The sequence below is a fragment of the Lithobates pipiens genome, unplaced genomic scaffold (assembly GCF_037356315.1).
Source record: "Lithobates pipiens isolate NorthernLeopardFrog02 unplaced genomic scaffold, aLitPip1_a1.2 Scaffold_3, whole genome shotgun sequence".
Classification (NCBI taxonomy): Eukaryota; Metazoa; Chordata; class Amphibia; order Anura; family Ranidae; genus Lithobates; species Lithobates pipiens.
Window position 1 is genome coordinate 53,054,220 of NW_027507790.1, and position 17,182 is coordinate 53,071,401.

The 17,182-nt window shown below is 42.6% G+C and overlaps 1 protein-coding gene across 6 annotated transcripts in view; it reads right to left on the minus strand.

The window, feature by feature from the left end:
* The window catches only part of ARVCF (ARVCF delta catenin family member), a 1,038,475-nt gene that overhangs the window by 277,574 nt on the left and 743,719 nt on the right, over positions 1-17,182 (minus strand). The window contains exon 1 of one of the 6 annotated variants that reach the window (XM_077461699.1): positions 16,382-16,402. The exons of the other annotated variants lie outside the window; for them this stretch is intronic. The gene's annotated coding sequence lies outside the window, so the exon portion shown is untranslated. Of the gene's footprint in view, positions 1-16,381; positions 16,403-17,182 lie in introns of those variants that run through there. 6 annotated transcript variants of the gene reach the window in all.

The following is a 17,182-nucleotide window of genomic DNA, read 5'->3' on the forward strand; positions in this document are numbered from 1 at the left end:
GCTGCAGTGGGAGATGTACTGTGAATATTTCATTATAGCAATGCCATTCACATGCTGGTCATGTTATGGGCTGAGTGACCATGTAAAGTTGCACACACACAAAAAAAAAAAAAAAAACAGTTTGTTGAAGAGAAGGTGTCAGGTTGTTAGATTCCTAAGGTATTTTCATGCCATGCTTCATGTTAACAGATCTGACTGTAAGGCAATGGACCATGGACCTTTGGCATTACGTAGCAGCCAGGAATTCGGCACCCTACCTTATATGGTTATAGGAAAGAGGCTTGGTGCTGCTGATAACAAAGAACATGGCTGTTAAGACTTTAGACATGCTCACAGGACCCGTCACTACTGGTAATACTGGTTATACATAGCGAACAAACATCATAGATAACAGGTTCAAGAAATTAGGATAAAGGCCGATCTAAAATAAATATCCACTATAAATGCAAAAGACTAGCAGAGAAATTACATTTCAACTTCCATTCATGTTTTACCTGTCATCTACCTATAGATAACCATTTTATGAACTGAAGCAGCACATCAGTTTACTACAAGCTGCTGCAAAATTGCCACAACTTAAAAAAAAAAGCCTTTGCTTAAAGAAGGTTTTCGCTATGTTATAGCCATTATATCACTTCATTATGACTGTAAAGAAACTACAACCCTCCCTTCTTATTTGATACACGCACACACATGCAGCAAAGGGAGGCTGCACAGCACTGTATCCTGAGACAAACTGTAATTCCTCTATGAAGCCATGCAAAATGCCTGCACTGAAATTCATTATTACAGTACTGTATATAGTGCCGTCAATTTATGCAGTGCTTTACAGATATATTTTACATTCACAGTCTAATGTCCCTAACTCATTTTATACAGAATATGGTAAAATGAATGGACTTGTTTTTTTGTTTTTTTTAACTTCAGCATTGTTAGCAATGTCTTTCATGCCCGCTCTCACCTGACATTTCCATTAAGATCAATAACACAACTATCAGTCTTACTCTGGATGCTAAATGTAATCCTGGAGTCTGACCTCTCCTTTCAGCCCATAATGGAATCAATGTCCAAATCTTACCACTTTCATCTTTATACCTTTTCCAAAATATTTCCCATCTTAACCAATGACACCACCAAGAGACACATTTGCTGCCTTGTTATCCCTCTCCTCAACTATTGCAATTCCTTCTTCACTGGCCCAACTCTACGCTGGCCATCTCTTCTTCAGTCTATCATGAATGCTGCTGGCAGACCCCTCCACCTTACCAATCACCTTACCAACCAATCAGTGTCAGCCAACCCTTTGTGCTAATCCCTTCACTGGCTTCCAAACATCCACTGAACAAAATTAAAGTTCCTAAATACTACTTACAAAGCCATCTGCAACTCTGTCCTGAGCTTGATGACCAACCTCTAAATGCAATATTCCCAGCGCACACATTCCTGTAAAGACAGCTGTATTCAAAAATGGGTGCTGAAGGGACCACCGGCTGGAACCGTGTATAGTCAAAGGAAGTAATGACACCAGCACACCAGGATCTCCAAAAATGGGTCGAAGCCACGCAGGACCCCTTCATCACATGCCTGATTCTTGTGTGCTGGTAACATTACTTCCTCCATCACCAACCTGGTCTCAAAATATTTCCAAAACCATCCTTTTATATCCTCCCAAGACCTCCTGCTTTCTAGTTCCCTTGTCGCCTCCTCGCATGCTTGCCACCAGGACTTCTCCAGAAATTTCCCCATCCTATGAAACTCTCTATTACAAGTTGTTTAACTATCCTCTAGACAATCCCTAAAAACGGATCTCTTCAAGGAAGAGGTATCACTTGCCCCTCCCTTTTAGATTGTAAGCTCTCACAAGCAGACCTTTCTTCTAGTTACACACAATGAAATTATTGGATGAATGATCGTCAGTCTTTTTTTATTGCATGCTAGTCACCACAAGGGCAGCACAGTGGTGTAGTGGTTAGCACTTTCACCTAGCAGCAATAGGGTTGCTGGTTCAAATCCCGACCACGACACTATCTGCCTGGAGTTTGCATGTTCTCCCTGTGCCTGCGTGGGTTTCCTCCCACACTCCAAAGACATGCTGGTAGGTTAATTAGACCCTGTCCAAAAAAATTGGCCATAATATGTGTATGTGTATGTCAATGCTGTATGTGTTGTGTGTCAGGACCCTACAGGTTAAATGACCGCGTAAAAGCTGCAGATGGACACCGGTGGCAAGAAAGCACCCTGAGGCGATTCAGTTTGCATAGGTAGCGCTATACAAGTCACTCATTCATTCATTCACCATATTGAAAACAAATAGGTTACTAAAGTATGAAAATTGTCATACAACAGAATAAAACTTTGGCATAGATGTAATTAATAGATTTGTGTTGCATCTTCAGATGAAAATTGTACTGTTTAACTACTTCCTGACTGGCACATGCCGATGTACATCGGCAGAATGGCACAGACAGGCAAATGAGGGTACAGATATGTCCCTTTAAATTTGCTGCCATGCCATCACGGCACCAAAAGAAAGCTCTGTTTGTAATTTTGTTTGGGAGCCACGTCGCACAACTGCGCAATTGTTAGTTAAAGCAACGCAGTGCCGAATCGCAAAAAGTTGTCTGGTCTTTGGCCAGCAAAATGGTCCGGGGCTTATGTGGTTAAACAAAAATCGCACGATCTAGTATCGTACGAGAAAAGTTTTCGTGTTTGTCCCTTTGGATAATTGTGGACGAAAGCTCTGTAATAATGATCAGATTATTGTACCATTGCTTCAAAAGTGACATTTTTGTACAATATTCTGATCGTATGTACAGGCTTTAACCCTATTGTCTTGATTTGTATTGTATCTGTACTTTTTCCCCTCAGTAAAGCATTGCACAAACTGTTGGCACTATATACATTTTTTATTAGATGCATCAAATTCTCTCTGGCTACAATTGTCTTAAAAATTGAATGACTGTAGTTAAGGGGATGTTTTAATCATGACAAAGGTACAGTATATCGTGTTAGTGATAGCAATAAAAAAAAAACGAAAAAACCCCCCAAAAGATTATGGACAAATACTAATCACATTTCTATGGCACTAGGCTACTAGATTAAATAAAAACATCAATCCATCACCATTCGACAAGCCATTTTTAAAATCTTAAGGATTTCTCTTGTTTAATTAAAGGGGTTGTAAAGGTTTGTTTTTTATTTTCTAAATAGGTTCCTTTAAGCTAGTGTATTGTTGGTTTGCTTACCTTTTTTTTCAATTTCCCCTCTAAATGTTTTTTTTCTTTGTCTGAATTTCTCACTTCCTGTTTCTCCTCAGTAAACTTCACACCATCAACCGAGTGGTGTTTAGTCAGCCAGAACAGCTTACTGAGGAGGAACAGGAAGTGAGAAATTCAGACAAAGCAAAGAAATAAAACACTTACCGTATATACTCGAGTATAGGCCGACCCGAATATAAGCCGAGGCCCCCAATTTACCCCCAAAAAAACTGGAAAACTTATTGACTCGTGTATAAGCCGAGGGTGAGACATGGCTGTCCATCCCTGTGTGTCCGTCCATCCCTGTGTGTGTGTCCGTCCATCCCTGTGTGTGTGTCCGTCCATCCATCCATCCATCCCTGTGTGTGTGTCCGTCCATCCATCCATCCCTGTGTGTGTGTCCATCCATCCATCCATCCATCCCTGTGTGTGTGTCCATCCATCCATCCATCCCTGTGTGTGTGTCCATCCATCCATCCATCCATCCCTGTGTGTGTGTCCATCCATCCATCCATCCATCCCTGTGTGTGTGTCCATCCATCCATCCATCCCTGTGTGTGTGTGTCCATCCATCCATCCCTGTGTGTGTGTGTCCGTGCAGCCTTGTGTGTGTGTGTCCGTGCAGCCTTGTGTGACTACGACTAATGTGCACTGCTTGCTCCAATCAAAAAGATATGGGGGAAAGGAAAGATTTGGCATTACAAGGAAGCAAAACCCACAGTGAGAAACTATTTCATGAAAAAATAGATCACCGGCCATTATGTAGGGGATTTGTATGGATTATTATTGGAGAATAAGGACATAGTTTATAGTTTGTTTGTTTTTGAATCTACAATGCCAATTAGTATGTGTAGAAATCCTGTATGGACTTGCTGCACTTTAAAGCTTACCAGTGTTTATGAAATCATTTTACACTTATACCAGTCACACAATACAATGCACACAGAGGTTGATCAATTAACTTCTAAAACAGCCCTTACTTTTCTTAATCGCTATCAGCAAAATAATTAAGGAGAACTTGACGGGAGGATCCCTTTTCTTACCTTTATACTGCTCCTTGCACAGAGCTCTGCTAGACTAATACCCACAAAGTCAATTCCCGAGCCTCCGTCCCGAGCCGCCGTCCCGAGCCTCCGTCCCGAGCCGCCGTCCCGAGCCTCCGTCCCGAGCCGCCGTCCCGAGCCGCCGTCCCGAGCCGCCGTCCCGAGCCGCCGTCCCGTGCCTCCTCCGTCCCGAGCCGTCGTCCCGAGCCTCCTCCGTCCTTCCAGGATCGCCGCTCTTCTCGGCGGCCATTCTAAAATTCAAAAGCCGCGCCTCCGCCTTCGCCTGTGATAGGCGGAACACTGAATTTCCCAGCAGCCTGTGTTCCGCCTATCACGGACATCCTCTCATATTCGTCGGTAGTACGAGGATGAGCGGATGTCCGTGATAGGCGGAACACTGACTGCTGGGAAATTCAGTGTTCCGCCTATCACAGGCGGAGGCGGAGACGGAGGCGCGGCTTTTGAATTTTAGAATGGCCGCTGTCTGTCTGCTCGATACGCTGATCGAGCAGTCAGACAGCGGTGACTCGAGTATAAGCCGAGGGGGCACTTTCAGCCTCAAAAAAAGAGGCTGAAAATCTCGGCTTATACTCGAGTATATACGGTAGAAGGGAAATCGAAGGAAAAGGTAAGTGAACCAACAATGCACTAGCTTAAAGGAACCTATTTAGAAAATAAAAAACGAACCTTTACAACCCCTTTAAACAAGAACCCAGCAAGCCCTGTGAAATATTTAATACTAGATTCATTTGTGCCTTAAAATTTTCTAGGCTGATCCCAATAGAACCACCCTAGCAACAGATTAAAAGTTGACACCTACTGTACATAAAGCAGACCAATGCATGGGGTTCAGAAAATCCTCCTAAGTTTATAGCACTTTATTGTATTTTCATAAATCTGAATTTATTCATTATGTAACAGTAATTAGAGAAGTGGCACATGCTAAAAATGGTGCTTACTCCACTTGTAAAAAAAAATAAAAAAAATAAGAAAATAAAATAAGAAAAAAAAACACTGATGCATATCATTCTGTCAACACATTTGATGAACTGTGGATCACAGTACTGGAAGATGCAGACGGTGCAGCTACTGTCATTAGTTAGTAGATGTCCCAGGTAGGATTTGGAGGAGTACAGCAACACTAAAGGTGCAATTACACGGTCCATTGAAGAATGGAGAAGATGTCTATCAATGGTCATAAATAGTAATTACCCTGGCATGCCCTCCACCCCATGGCTAACAGCATGTAACTTGTTGAGGCGGGCAGTAGGCTTAGAACAAAACATTTATTTTAAGTCAAGGAAAAAAAGGCAATATGACAAGACCTAACAGGCCTGATATTGAGAAACTGTTTCACAGCAGGGATGTGAAGAATCGAATCACAATTCCAAAAAGTATAATAATTATATTATTATCTAATCCTCATCTTGAAAACAGCAAACATCCCTCTAGCTCTGTAAACCAAAAATGTTTTAAGCGGATGTGATTTTTAATTAATATGAACTGAGAGGTATAAAAAAACGTTTGCTAGATCTACACTTTCAAAAAGTGTTCTGCCAAAATGCAGATCTGTTGTCTTATTAAAACCAGTTCAGTGATGAGAAATTTCTAGAGGTTGGCTACAAAGGTTATGGACTGTTTTGTCATTGCGCTGCATCTTTTTTTTTTTAGCCACTTACCGCCCACTTTTACCTCTTTCCTGCGCAGATCCATTTTCAGCGCTGTCACAGTTTGAATGACAATTGCACAGTCATGCAACACTTTACTCAAAATAAATTGTTATCATTTTGCTAACACAAATAGAGCTTTTATTTGATGGTATTTTTTTATTTTTTATTAAATAAGTGAAAAATGTCTGAAAATGATGAAAAAAAATATGTGTTTCTTTTATAAAATTTTGCAAATAAATAATCTTTCTTCATGAACTTAGACCAAAATGTATTCTGCTACATTTCTTTGGTGAAAATTACCCAAATCAGTGTATATCATTTAGTCTGTAGGAAATTTATAGAGTTCACAAACTATAGTATATATCTAAAATTTGATCAATCCTGATGTACAGATGGCTTATCTCAATTCTTGAGGCCCAAAAATGTCAGGACAGTACAGATATTCCCCAAATAACCCCTTTTTGAAAAGTAGACAGTCCAAGGTATTTAGTAAGAGGCATGGCAAGTTTTTCAAGTTGTAATTTTTGTCATAGGTTTTTGGAAAATTAAGAAATTAAATATTTTAACCACTTGCTTTCATATGACGTCCTCAGGATTATGAGCCGCTGCGCGCCCCCGGGGGCGCGCATCACGGCGATCGTTGATGCGGGGTGTCAGTCTGACACCCGGCAACTATGATCTTGGTAAAGAGTCTCCGACGGAGACTTTTTACCACGTGATCAGCCGTGTCCAATCACGGCTGATCACAGTGTAAATGGGAAGAGCCGGTGATCGGCTTTTCCTCACTCGTGTCTGTCAGACGCGAGTAGAGGAGAGCCGATCGGCTGCTCCTCTGACAGGGGGGGTCTGTGCTGATCGATTATCAGCACAGCCCCCCCGAGGATGCCCACACTGGACCACCAGGGACACCACCAGACCACCAGGGAAAAGGTAATCCTCCCTAGACCACCAGGGATGCCAGTCAGCACAATGGATGCCAATCAGTGCCCATAATGGATGCCAATCAGTGCCCACAATGGGCATCACTGATTGGTATGCATTATTGTTTGGCACTGATTGGCATCCATTAGTACAGTATAACACCAATGCCGCCTATGAGTGCCCACCTGTGCCGCCTATGAGTGCCCACCTGTGCCGCCTATTAGTGCCCACCTGTGCCGCCTATCAGTGCCCACCTGTGCCGCCTATCAGTGCCCACCCATGCCCATCTGTGCCGCCTATCCATGCCCATCTGTGCCGCCTATCCATGCCCATCTGTGCCGCCCATCCATGCCAATCCGTGCCAGCTATCAGTGCCAATTTGTGCCACCTATCAGTGTCCATCCGTGTTGCCCATCCGTGCCGCCTATCAGTGCCACATATCAGTGTCCATCAATGCCACCTCATCAGTGCCACTTCATTGGTGCCACATCATTGGTGCCCATCAGTGCCGCCTTATCAGTGCCCATCAGTGTAGCCCCATCAGTGCCCATCAGTGAAGGAGAAAACATACTTATTTACAAAGTTTTGAAACTGAAACAAAAAAATTATTTTTTTTCAAAATTTTCGGTATTTTTTTATTTGTAGCGCAAAAAATAAAAACCGTAGAGGTGATCAAATACCACCAAAAGAAAGCTCTATTTGTGGGAAAAAAATGATAAAAATTTCATTTGGGTACAGTGTAGCATGACCACGCAATTGTCATTCAAAATGCGACATCGCTGAAAGCTCAAAATTGGTCTGGGCAGGAAGGTGTTTAAGTGCCCTGTATTGAAGTGGTTAAAGTTTTTTTTACATACTGTCACCAGTGTAGTACAGCGTCATCATATAACAGGTTTGTCGGTGATCAGGGACACTGACTGGTGACAGTACGTAAAATAAATAATAATAATTTTTCTTTCAATTTTTTTTATTTATAATATATTACTTTTTTTTTTTAACACACTCTGACCAGATCAACATAATGTTACCATAGTAACACTGTGCTAATCTGGGGAAGTGATCATTATTTATTTACACATTATGTTTGCATATAGCAATACATTTCATTGCTATATGCAAGCATTTTACTGAATGAAATTGATTCTTTCAGTTTTTGGTTTTAATTGGCCAGAGCTAATTGTGTTGCTATCTGTGATTGGTCATGTGATCACATGGCACAGACTGGGCCAATCACAGCTCATCTGTACCATGTGATCACATGACCAATCACAGATAGCAACACAATTGTATACAATAGATGGCTTGAAAAGAAGCCATCTATTGTTTGCAACTGTCATGTGACTTGCTGTGATTGGTTACAGCTGTCACATGGTACCAGTAGTGGGCCAGTACAGCGATGTGGACGCAGCCAGCGACATTTTGCGCCTCTGCACAGTCACATGCAGGGAGCAATATGGTAGGATGTCATATAACATCCACCCGAATCGATGAGAGGTTCCCGCCGGCATCATCTTGTTATAGGCCGGGCGGGAACCGGTTAATGATACTTGTATTAGCATACAATAAGGCGTCTTTCACACTGCTCTGTTGAAAAAAAGCATCAAAAACTCATATGTGTTTTTGATGCATTTTTTATGTGTTTCCATTGCATTTCTAGTGCATTTTTTGGTTGCTTGACTCCCAGCAGGCACCTGTGAAACATGAACATGTGACTTAAAAAAATGCATCAACAGTGCATTTTTCTTGCTTTTTTGACGCATTTCCCATTCATCATAATAGGGAGCTGCATTTTTGGTGTGGTTTTGAATAGCGCACCAAAGATGCAGCAACCAGAATTTTTAAAAACGCAACTGAAACCCACCTGACCAGTGCGAAGAGTTCTATAGGGTTTAACTACTTCAGCTCCAGAAGGTTTACCCCTCTTCATTTTATTTTAACTGACAATTACATGGTCAAATAAAATGTATTTTCTTTTTTTCACACAAATAGGGATTCCTTTTGGTGGTATTTGATCACCTCTGCTTTTTGTTTGGGGTTTTTTGCTCTATAAATAAAAAAGCTGACAATTTTGAAAAAAGAGAAACAATATTTTTAACTTTCTGCTATAAATCACACCAAATAAAAAAAACAAAAAACAAACGTACCGGTAATTTAATTTCTTCATCAGTTTAGGCCAATATGTATTCTGCTACATGATTTTTGGACAAAAAAATCCCAGTAAGTGTATATATCGATTGGTTTGCACAAAAGTTATAGCATCTACAAAATATGGGATATTTTTATTTATTTTATATTTTTACTAGTAATGGCGGCGTTCAGCGACAGATTGCATCATTGGGGACAAGTAACACCACTACAGTTATCAGTGCTAAAAACGATGCACTGTTACTGTACTAATGACACTGACAGGGAAGGGGTTAACAAAAGGGTTAAAATTGTCCCTAGGGAGTGCTTGCTAACTGTGTGGGGGTGCTTGTACTGTGGGAAGACAGAGATCTGTGTTCCTGCTTAGCAGAAACACAGGATCTCCATCTTCCCTTGTCACCGAACAGCGATCTTCTTCGTTGCCATTCTGCATCTGTTGGAACAATCAGCAGGTCCACCAGACCCGCTGATTGGCTCCTGCTTGGTCCAATCACAGCAGGAGCTGGTCACCGCAGACCCAGAAGTGCAGAATCACATACCTTTACATGATTCTGTGTGTAGGAGTTGCCGCCCCACAGTAAATATATGTGGGGCTGTAAGCAATCAGTTAAAGGGATTGTAAAGTAAATTTTTTTATTTTTTTAAAATAACAAACATATACTTACCTCCACTGTGCAGCTCGTTTTGCACAGAGTGGCCCTGAACCTGCTCTTCTGGGGTCCCTCGGTGGCTGTCTCTGCTTCCTCCCGTAGGTACTTCTCACGTTCATGCGAGCTCCCTCGCATGGTGAGAAGCACCTGCGGGCGCGCTCCCGTGATACAGCCGGCGGCTATAGCCGCTCGCTGTATCACATGGCCCCGCCCCCGGTGCGCTGCGTCATTGGATGTGATTGACAGCTTTCAATCCATCCACTCCAGCCAATCAGCGGCCAGGCTGAGCGGCAAAGAGGACGGTGGGGCGAGCGCAGGATTTTCGAGGGATCAGGTAAGTAAAACGGGGGAACTGGGCTCCCCGGCAGTGTGAGATTTTTTTTTACCTTAATGCATAGAATACATTAAGGTGAAAAAACATTTACCTTTACAACCCCTTTAAAGGGAAGAATTTTTCTTCTGTTTTTTTCAACTGAAAAACTGATCAGTGTGAAATGACCCTAAATTCAAAAAAGCTATTTCTTGTTTAAAAAAAAAAGTAAAAAAATGTTATTCTCCACATAACAGAGCCAATAAAAAGCTATTTTGTCCAGTAAGGCTGTCAGATGTTTCATGTCCCACCATCCAAGATGTTGCTACAGCTTGAAATGTAATTTCACTTTGCACTGTTTCTTAACCACTTCAGCCCCGGAAGGATTTGCGCCCTTAATGACCAGGCCATTTTTTGCGATACGGCACTGCGTCGCTTTAACTGACAATTACGTGGTCTTGCGAGACTGTACCCAAAAAAAATGGACATATTTTTTTCCCCACAAATAGAGCTTTCTTTTAGTGGTATTTGATCACCTCTGCGTTTTTTATCTTTTGCGCTTAACAAAAAAAAGACCAACAATTTTGAAAAAACAAACAAAAAAAACACAATATTTTATACTTTTTGCTATAATAAAAAAAAAAAAAATCTTCATTAGTTTAAGACAATATATATTCTTCTACATATTTTTGGAATGGTTTGCACAAACGTTATAGCGTCTACAAAATAGGGGATAGATATATTACATTTTTATTATTATTTTACTTTTACTAGTAATGTCGGTGATCTGACATTTTCAGCAGGACTGTGACATTGCGGCGGACAGACCGGACACTTTTGACAAATTTTTGGGACAACTGACATCTATACAGCGATCAATGCCTTTAAAAATGATTACTGTGTAAATGTCACTGCTAGGGAAGGGGCTAACACTAGGGGTGATCAAGGGGTTAAATGTGTTCCCTCGTGTGTGTTTCTAAATGTGGGGGGATGTGACTGACCAGAGGAGACATATCGCTGTTCCTACTTAGTAGGAACAGACGATCTGTCTCTCCTCTCCTGTCAGAACAGGGATTTGCGTGTTCTGGGTCGCACGGACCCAGGGGGCATTGGGTCCCCCGCCATGCAGCGTGCATGCCTGCTATAGCCGTTTAATGGGCTTCCTTACAACTACGGCGATTTGCGGGAAAGAGCAAACCTGCTGCAGTATAATGATGGCGGCTGGTCGGCTAGTGTTTAAATCATACATTTTTTTTCTACTTGCCTATTGCCTAAGCAATATCAATGATTAGAACAAATTACCAAGGGTAATCCATTACAACAAGTATGTTTGTAATAGGCTAGGCCCACTGGTTACCTTAGATTGTAAGCTCCTTGAGGGTAGGGACTGATGTGAATGTACAATGTATATGTAAAGCGCTGCGTAAATTCATGGCGCTATATAAGTACCTTAAATAATAATAATAATAGTTGCAAAAATATTAAATGCAATAATATATGCAGAAAAAATGTGTATTTATTTACTTATTTATCTATTTTAGTAAATGAGACTTTAAAGCATTGCAACCATGATATAGTGGATCGCAGGTGCAATACCAGGCTCCTGCAGACTCTTCCTCCTGCTCCATGTCTGTATTGAGCATGGACTATCTGTTACAGGGCTCTATGAGGAATGTCAATGGACCACGAGTATGGTGGTCACCATGCACTGGTAGACAAGACTTGTAGATTATTCATTGACAGATTGTCAATAAATGATGCAGCTCTGTGGACGAAGACCCAACACAACCGCGGCAATATCACCTTAAAGTGAGGGGGGGGCTTGGGGGGGTGCGTGGCACCATTTTACATGTTGCACCCTAAATGTGAGTGTAGCATGGTGGTAAAGGTAGAGTTAATCTTCAAGATGGAAATTCCGGGAACACATAGTGCAGCCACACAACACAGCCAATGCTCATTCATTAAAAAGCATTCAAAACATTTGAATGTCTGGTAATAAGGTGAAGGTAATAGATCTTTTAGGCCTGGGTCACACCTATGCATTTTTTAGCATATTTTCAGTTTTGCAGAAACATAACATGGTTTCCTATGGTTGTAGTTCACATCTGTGAGTTTTATGGAAAGGCCCAGGGACTTTTTTCTGGTTTTTGGTTCCATAGACTTTAATGGATGAAAAACATGTATTGAAAAACGCAAAATGCACCTGCAAGTGTGAATCAGGCCTCTCTAGTTGGATAAATTCACAATGGCCACTACCTATTCAGATGAGCATGTAATATAACCCACTAGCATCCACCAAATCCTGGGAAACCAGTTTTTGGAGGATTTCCCCTCAAAGGGAGTATTTGTTTTACTTTCGAATAACTACTTTTTAATCACGACAAATTCTTGTGTGGTATTAACAATGCTGCTTTTCCTGCTTTCTTCTGAGACTTGTAACCATTTGTTGTGTGAATTATTTTTATTGGGTTTTTCAAAATAAGGATACAGCTCTTTCCAAACAAGTGCTGACTCAACATGGTTTTTTGCTTACAAAAATGTTATCCTTACTGTACATCTGTGTATGATAACTACCACATCTCAAGAGAGACTATAGCCAACATTACCTGAGAAAAGGCAAATTAGGGTAAAGGAAAAGAAGACAAAAAGTAGAGAAAGATTTGTTTCTCCAGTGGGAAAAGTATGAGATGCTGTACTGAAAAGCATGCTATTCACATTTGTTGTTCATGAACAACCATGACCGTTTCAATAACACATTGTAATCCCCAATTTTAACTGCAGAGGGGTTTGAATAGGCTCCCCACACACCTGTATATTTGTCTGCCCCCTCATACACACACATATCAGTATATATGGCAGACCCCCCACACACACCTGTATATATGTCAGCCCCCTCACACACACACCTGTATATATGTCAGCCCCCTCACACACACACCTGTATATATGTCAGTGCCCCCTCACACACACACACCTGTATATATGTCAGCCCGCTCACACACACCTGTATATATGTCAGCCCGCTCACACACACACCTGTATATATGTCAGCCCGCTCACACACACCTGTACAGTGGTGTGAAAAAGTGTTTGCCCCTTCCTCATTTCCTGTTCCTTTGCATGTTTGTCACACTTAAGTGTTTCGGAACATCAAACCAATTTAAACAATAGTCAAGGACAACACAAGTAAACACAAAATGCAATTTGTAAATGAAGGTGTTTATTATTAAAGGTGAAAAAAAATCCAAACCATCATGGTCCTGTGTGAAAAAGTGATTGCCCCCTAAACCTAATAACTGGTTGGGCCACCCTTAGCAGCAACAACTGCAACCAAGCGTTTGCGATAACGTGCAATGAGGCTTTTACAGCGTCCTGGAGGAATTTTGGCCCACTCATCTTTGCAGAATTGTCCTAAATCAGTTACATTAGAGGGTTTTCGAGCATGAACGGCCTTATTAAGGTCATACCACAACATCTCAATAGGATTCAGGTCAGGACTTTGGCTAGGCCACTCCAAAGTCTTCATTTTGTTTTTCTTCAGCCATTCGGTGGTGGACTTGCTGTTGTGTTTAGGATCATTGTCCTGCTGCAGAACCCAAGTTCGTTTCAGCTTGAGTACACGAACAGATGGTCAGACATTCTCCTTCAGGATCTCTTGGTAGACAGCAGAATTCATAGTTCCTTTTATCACGGCAAGTCTTCCAGGTCCTGAAGCAGCAAAACAGCCCCAGACCATCACACTACCACCACCATATTTTACTGTTGGTATAATGTTCTTTTTATGGAATGCAGTGTTCCTTCTACGCCAGATATACTTGGACACACACCTTCCAAAGAGTTCCACTTTTGTCTCATCGGTCCACAGAATGTTGTCCCAAAAGTCTTGGGGATCATCAAGATGTGTTGTGGAGAAATTGAGACGAGCTTTGATGTTCTTTTTGCTCAGCAGTGGTTTTCTCCTTGGAACTCTGCCATGCAGGCCATTTTTGCCCAGTCTTTTCCTGATGGTGGAGGCATGAACGCTGACCTTAACTGAGGCAAGTGAGGCCTGCAGTTCCTTGGACGTTGTTGTGGGGTCTTTTGTGACCTCTTGGATGAGTCGTCGCTGCGCTCTTGGGGTAATTTTGGGCGGCCGGCCACTCCTGGGAAGGTTCACCACTGTTCCATGTCTTCGCCATTTGTGGATAATGGCTCTCACTGTGGTTCGCTGGATTCCCAAAGCTTTGGAAATGGCTTTATAACCCTTTCCAGACTGATAGATCTCAATTACTTTCTTTCTCAATTGTTCCTGAATTTCTTTGGGTCTCGGCATGATGTGTAGCTTTTAAGGATCTTCTGGTGGACCTTACTGTGTCAAGCAGCTCCTATTTAAGTGATGCCTTGATTGTGAACAGGTGTGGCAATAATCAGGCCTGGGTGTGGCTAGAGAAATTGAACTCAGGTGTGGACAACCACAGTTATAGTATGTTTTAACAAGGGGGGCAATCACTTTTTCACACAGGGCCATGATGGTTTGGATTTTTTTTCACCTTTAATAATAAACACCTTCATTTACAAATTGCATTTTGTGTTTACTTGTGTTGTCCTTGACTATTGTTTAAATTGGTTTGATGTTCCGAAACACTTAAGTGCGACAAACATGCAAAGGAACAGGAAATGAGGAAGGGGGCAAACACTTTTTCACACCACTGTATATATGTCAGTGCCCCCTCACACACACACACACCTGTATATATGTCAGCCCGCTCACACACACACCTGTATATATGTCAGTGCCAACTCACACACACACACCTGTATATATGTCAGCACCCCCCACACAGACACCTGTATATATGTCAGCACCACACACACGCACCTGTATATATGTCAGCGCCCATACACACACACCTGTGTATATGTCAGCCCCCTTACACACACACCTGTATATATGTCAGCCCCCTCACACACACACCTGAATATATGTCAACCCGCTCACACACACACCTGTATATATGTCAGCCCCCTCACACACACACACTTTTATATATGTCAGCCCCCTCACACACACACCTGTATATATGTCAGCCCCCTCACACACACACCTGTATTTATGTGAGCCCCTCACACACACACACACACACACACACCTGTATATATGTCAGTGCCCCCTCACACACACACCTGTATATATGTCAGCCCGCTCACACACACACCTGTATATATGTCAGCCCGCTCACACACATCTGTATATATGTCAGCCCCCTCGCAAACACCTGTATATATGTCAGTGCCCCCTCACACACACACACACACCTGTATACTGTATATGTCAGTGCCCCCCTTTAAGCACACACCTGTATATATGTCAGCCCCCCCATACACACCTGTATATATGTCAGCCACCCGCAACACACACACACACCTGTATATATGTCAGTGCCTCCTCACACACACACACACCTGTATACTGTATATGTCAGTGCCCCCTCAAGCACACACCTGTATATATGCCAGCCCCCCCATACATACCTGTATATATGTCAGCCACCCCCAACACACACACCTGTATATATGTCAGCCCCCCCATACACGCCTGTATATATGTCAGCCACCCCCAACATACACACATCTATATATATGTCAGCCCCTCCCACACACACACCTGTATATATGTCAGCTCCCCCATACACACCTGTATATATGTCAGCCACCCCCCAACACACACACACCTGTATATATGTCAGCCCCCCATACACACCTGTATGTATGTCAGCCACCCCCCAACACACATACACACACACCTGTATATATGTCAGCCCCTCCCACACACACACCTGTATATATGTCAGCGCCCCCCACACACACACCTGTATATATGTCAGCGCCCCCCAACACACACACCTGTATATATGTCAGCACCCCCCCCCCCCCACACACACACACCTGTATATATGTCAGCGCCCCGCCCACTCACACCTGTATATATATGTCAGTGCCCCCTCACACACACACCTGTATATATGTCAGCCCCCCCCACACACACACCTCTGTATATATGTTAGTCCCCCCATACACACCTATATATATATATGTCAGCTCCCCCATACACACCTGTATATATGTCAGTCACCCCCACACACACACCTGTATATATGTCACCCCCCCACACACACACCTGTATATATGTCAGCCCCCCCATACACACCTGTATATATGTCAGCTCCCCCATACACACCTGTATATATGTCAGCCACCCCCCCCCCCCCCCCACACATACACACACACCCCTGTATATATGGCAGCCCCACATACGCAAATCTGTACACACACAAGCCTCTAGCCCCTCCCTGTACACAAACAGCCCCCTCCCTTTCCTTCACAGCCCCTACTTGTAACTTCCTACCTGGTCCCAGCTTGTTTTTATAAAGCTGACATGTTGCTGAGAAGCAGAGTACAGGCAGATCACTGGCACACGAGGAGTGCACATGTACATAGTAGCCAGAAGTGGCAGTAAAGAGCTCAATGTTTAAAATCAATGACACAAACACTTGTATTATGTCTGCAATCCCAGACCATCTCTTGTATTGTATCCACAGTTTATGACCATCTATTGTATCCTTTCTGATGACTGACCATCTTCTATATTATGTCCAGAGTCTTTGACTACTCCTTGTGTCTGCTATTTCTGACACTGAATTTTATGTGTGGCCCTTTGTTGATGTTGGGGACCTCCATTGAAAAAAGTTGGCCACCGCTGTTCTAGTTCTTCCACACCGTATCTAAAACAAAAAGGGTGTTGGCTGGACTTGGGATTTCTTAGAAAACTATGATGACAAAAGGAAGTCAAAAACACTTGCCAGTTCACACTAGCGCAATGACAGACATCGCATGTGATTCGCATGGCACTGCTGTGCAGATCACATGCGATGTCTGTGGGATGCAAATTCAGCCATACAGATTGTATGGCTGAATTGGCATCGCATTCGGACCAAAATCGTGCAGGACCTTTTTTTTTGTCTGCACCAGAATCGGATCACATGGGTGTTTGCACTCATGCGATCCGGTTCCTGTCCAAATTCACATGCAAACCAATCTGGAGGCGTTATTAACTTTCCATTGACACCCACAGCGGTTTGCATAGGGCAGTGCAAACTGACTGCAAGTCCTATGCAATGCGGGAACCGGCATTGGAATCGCACTGGTT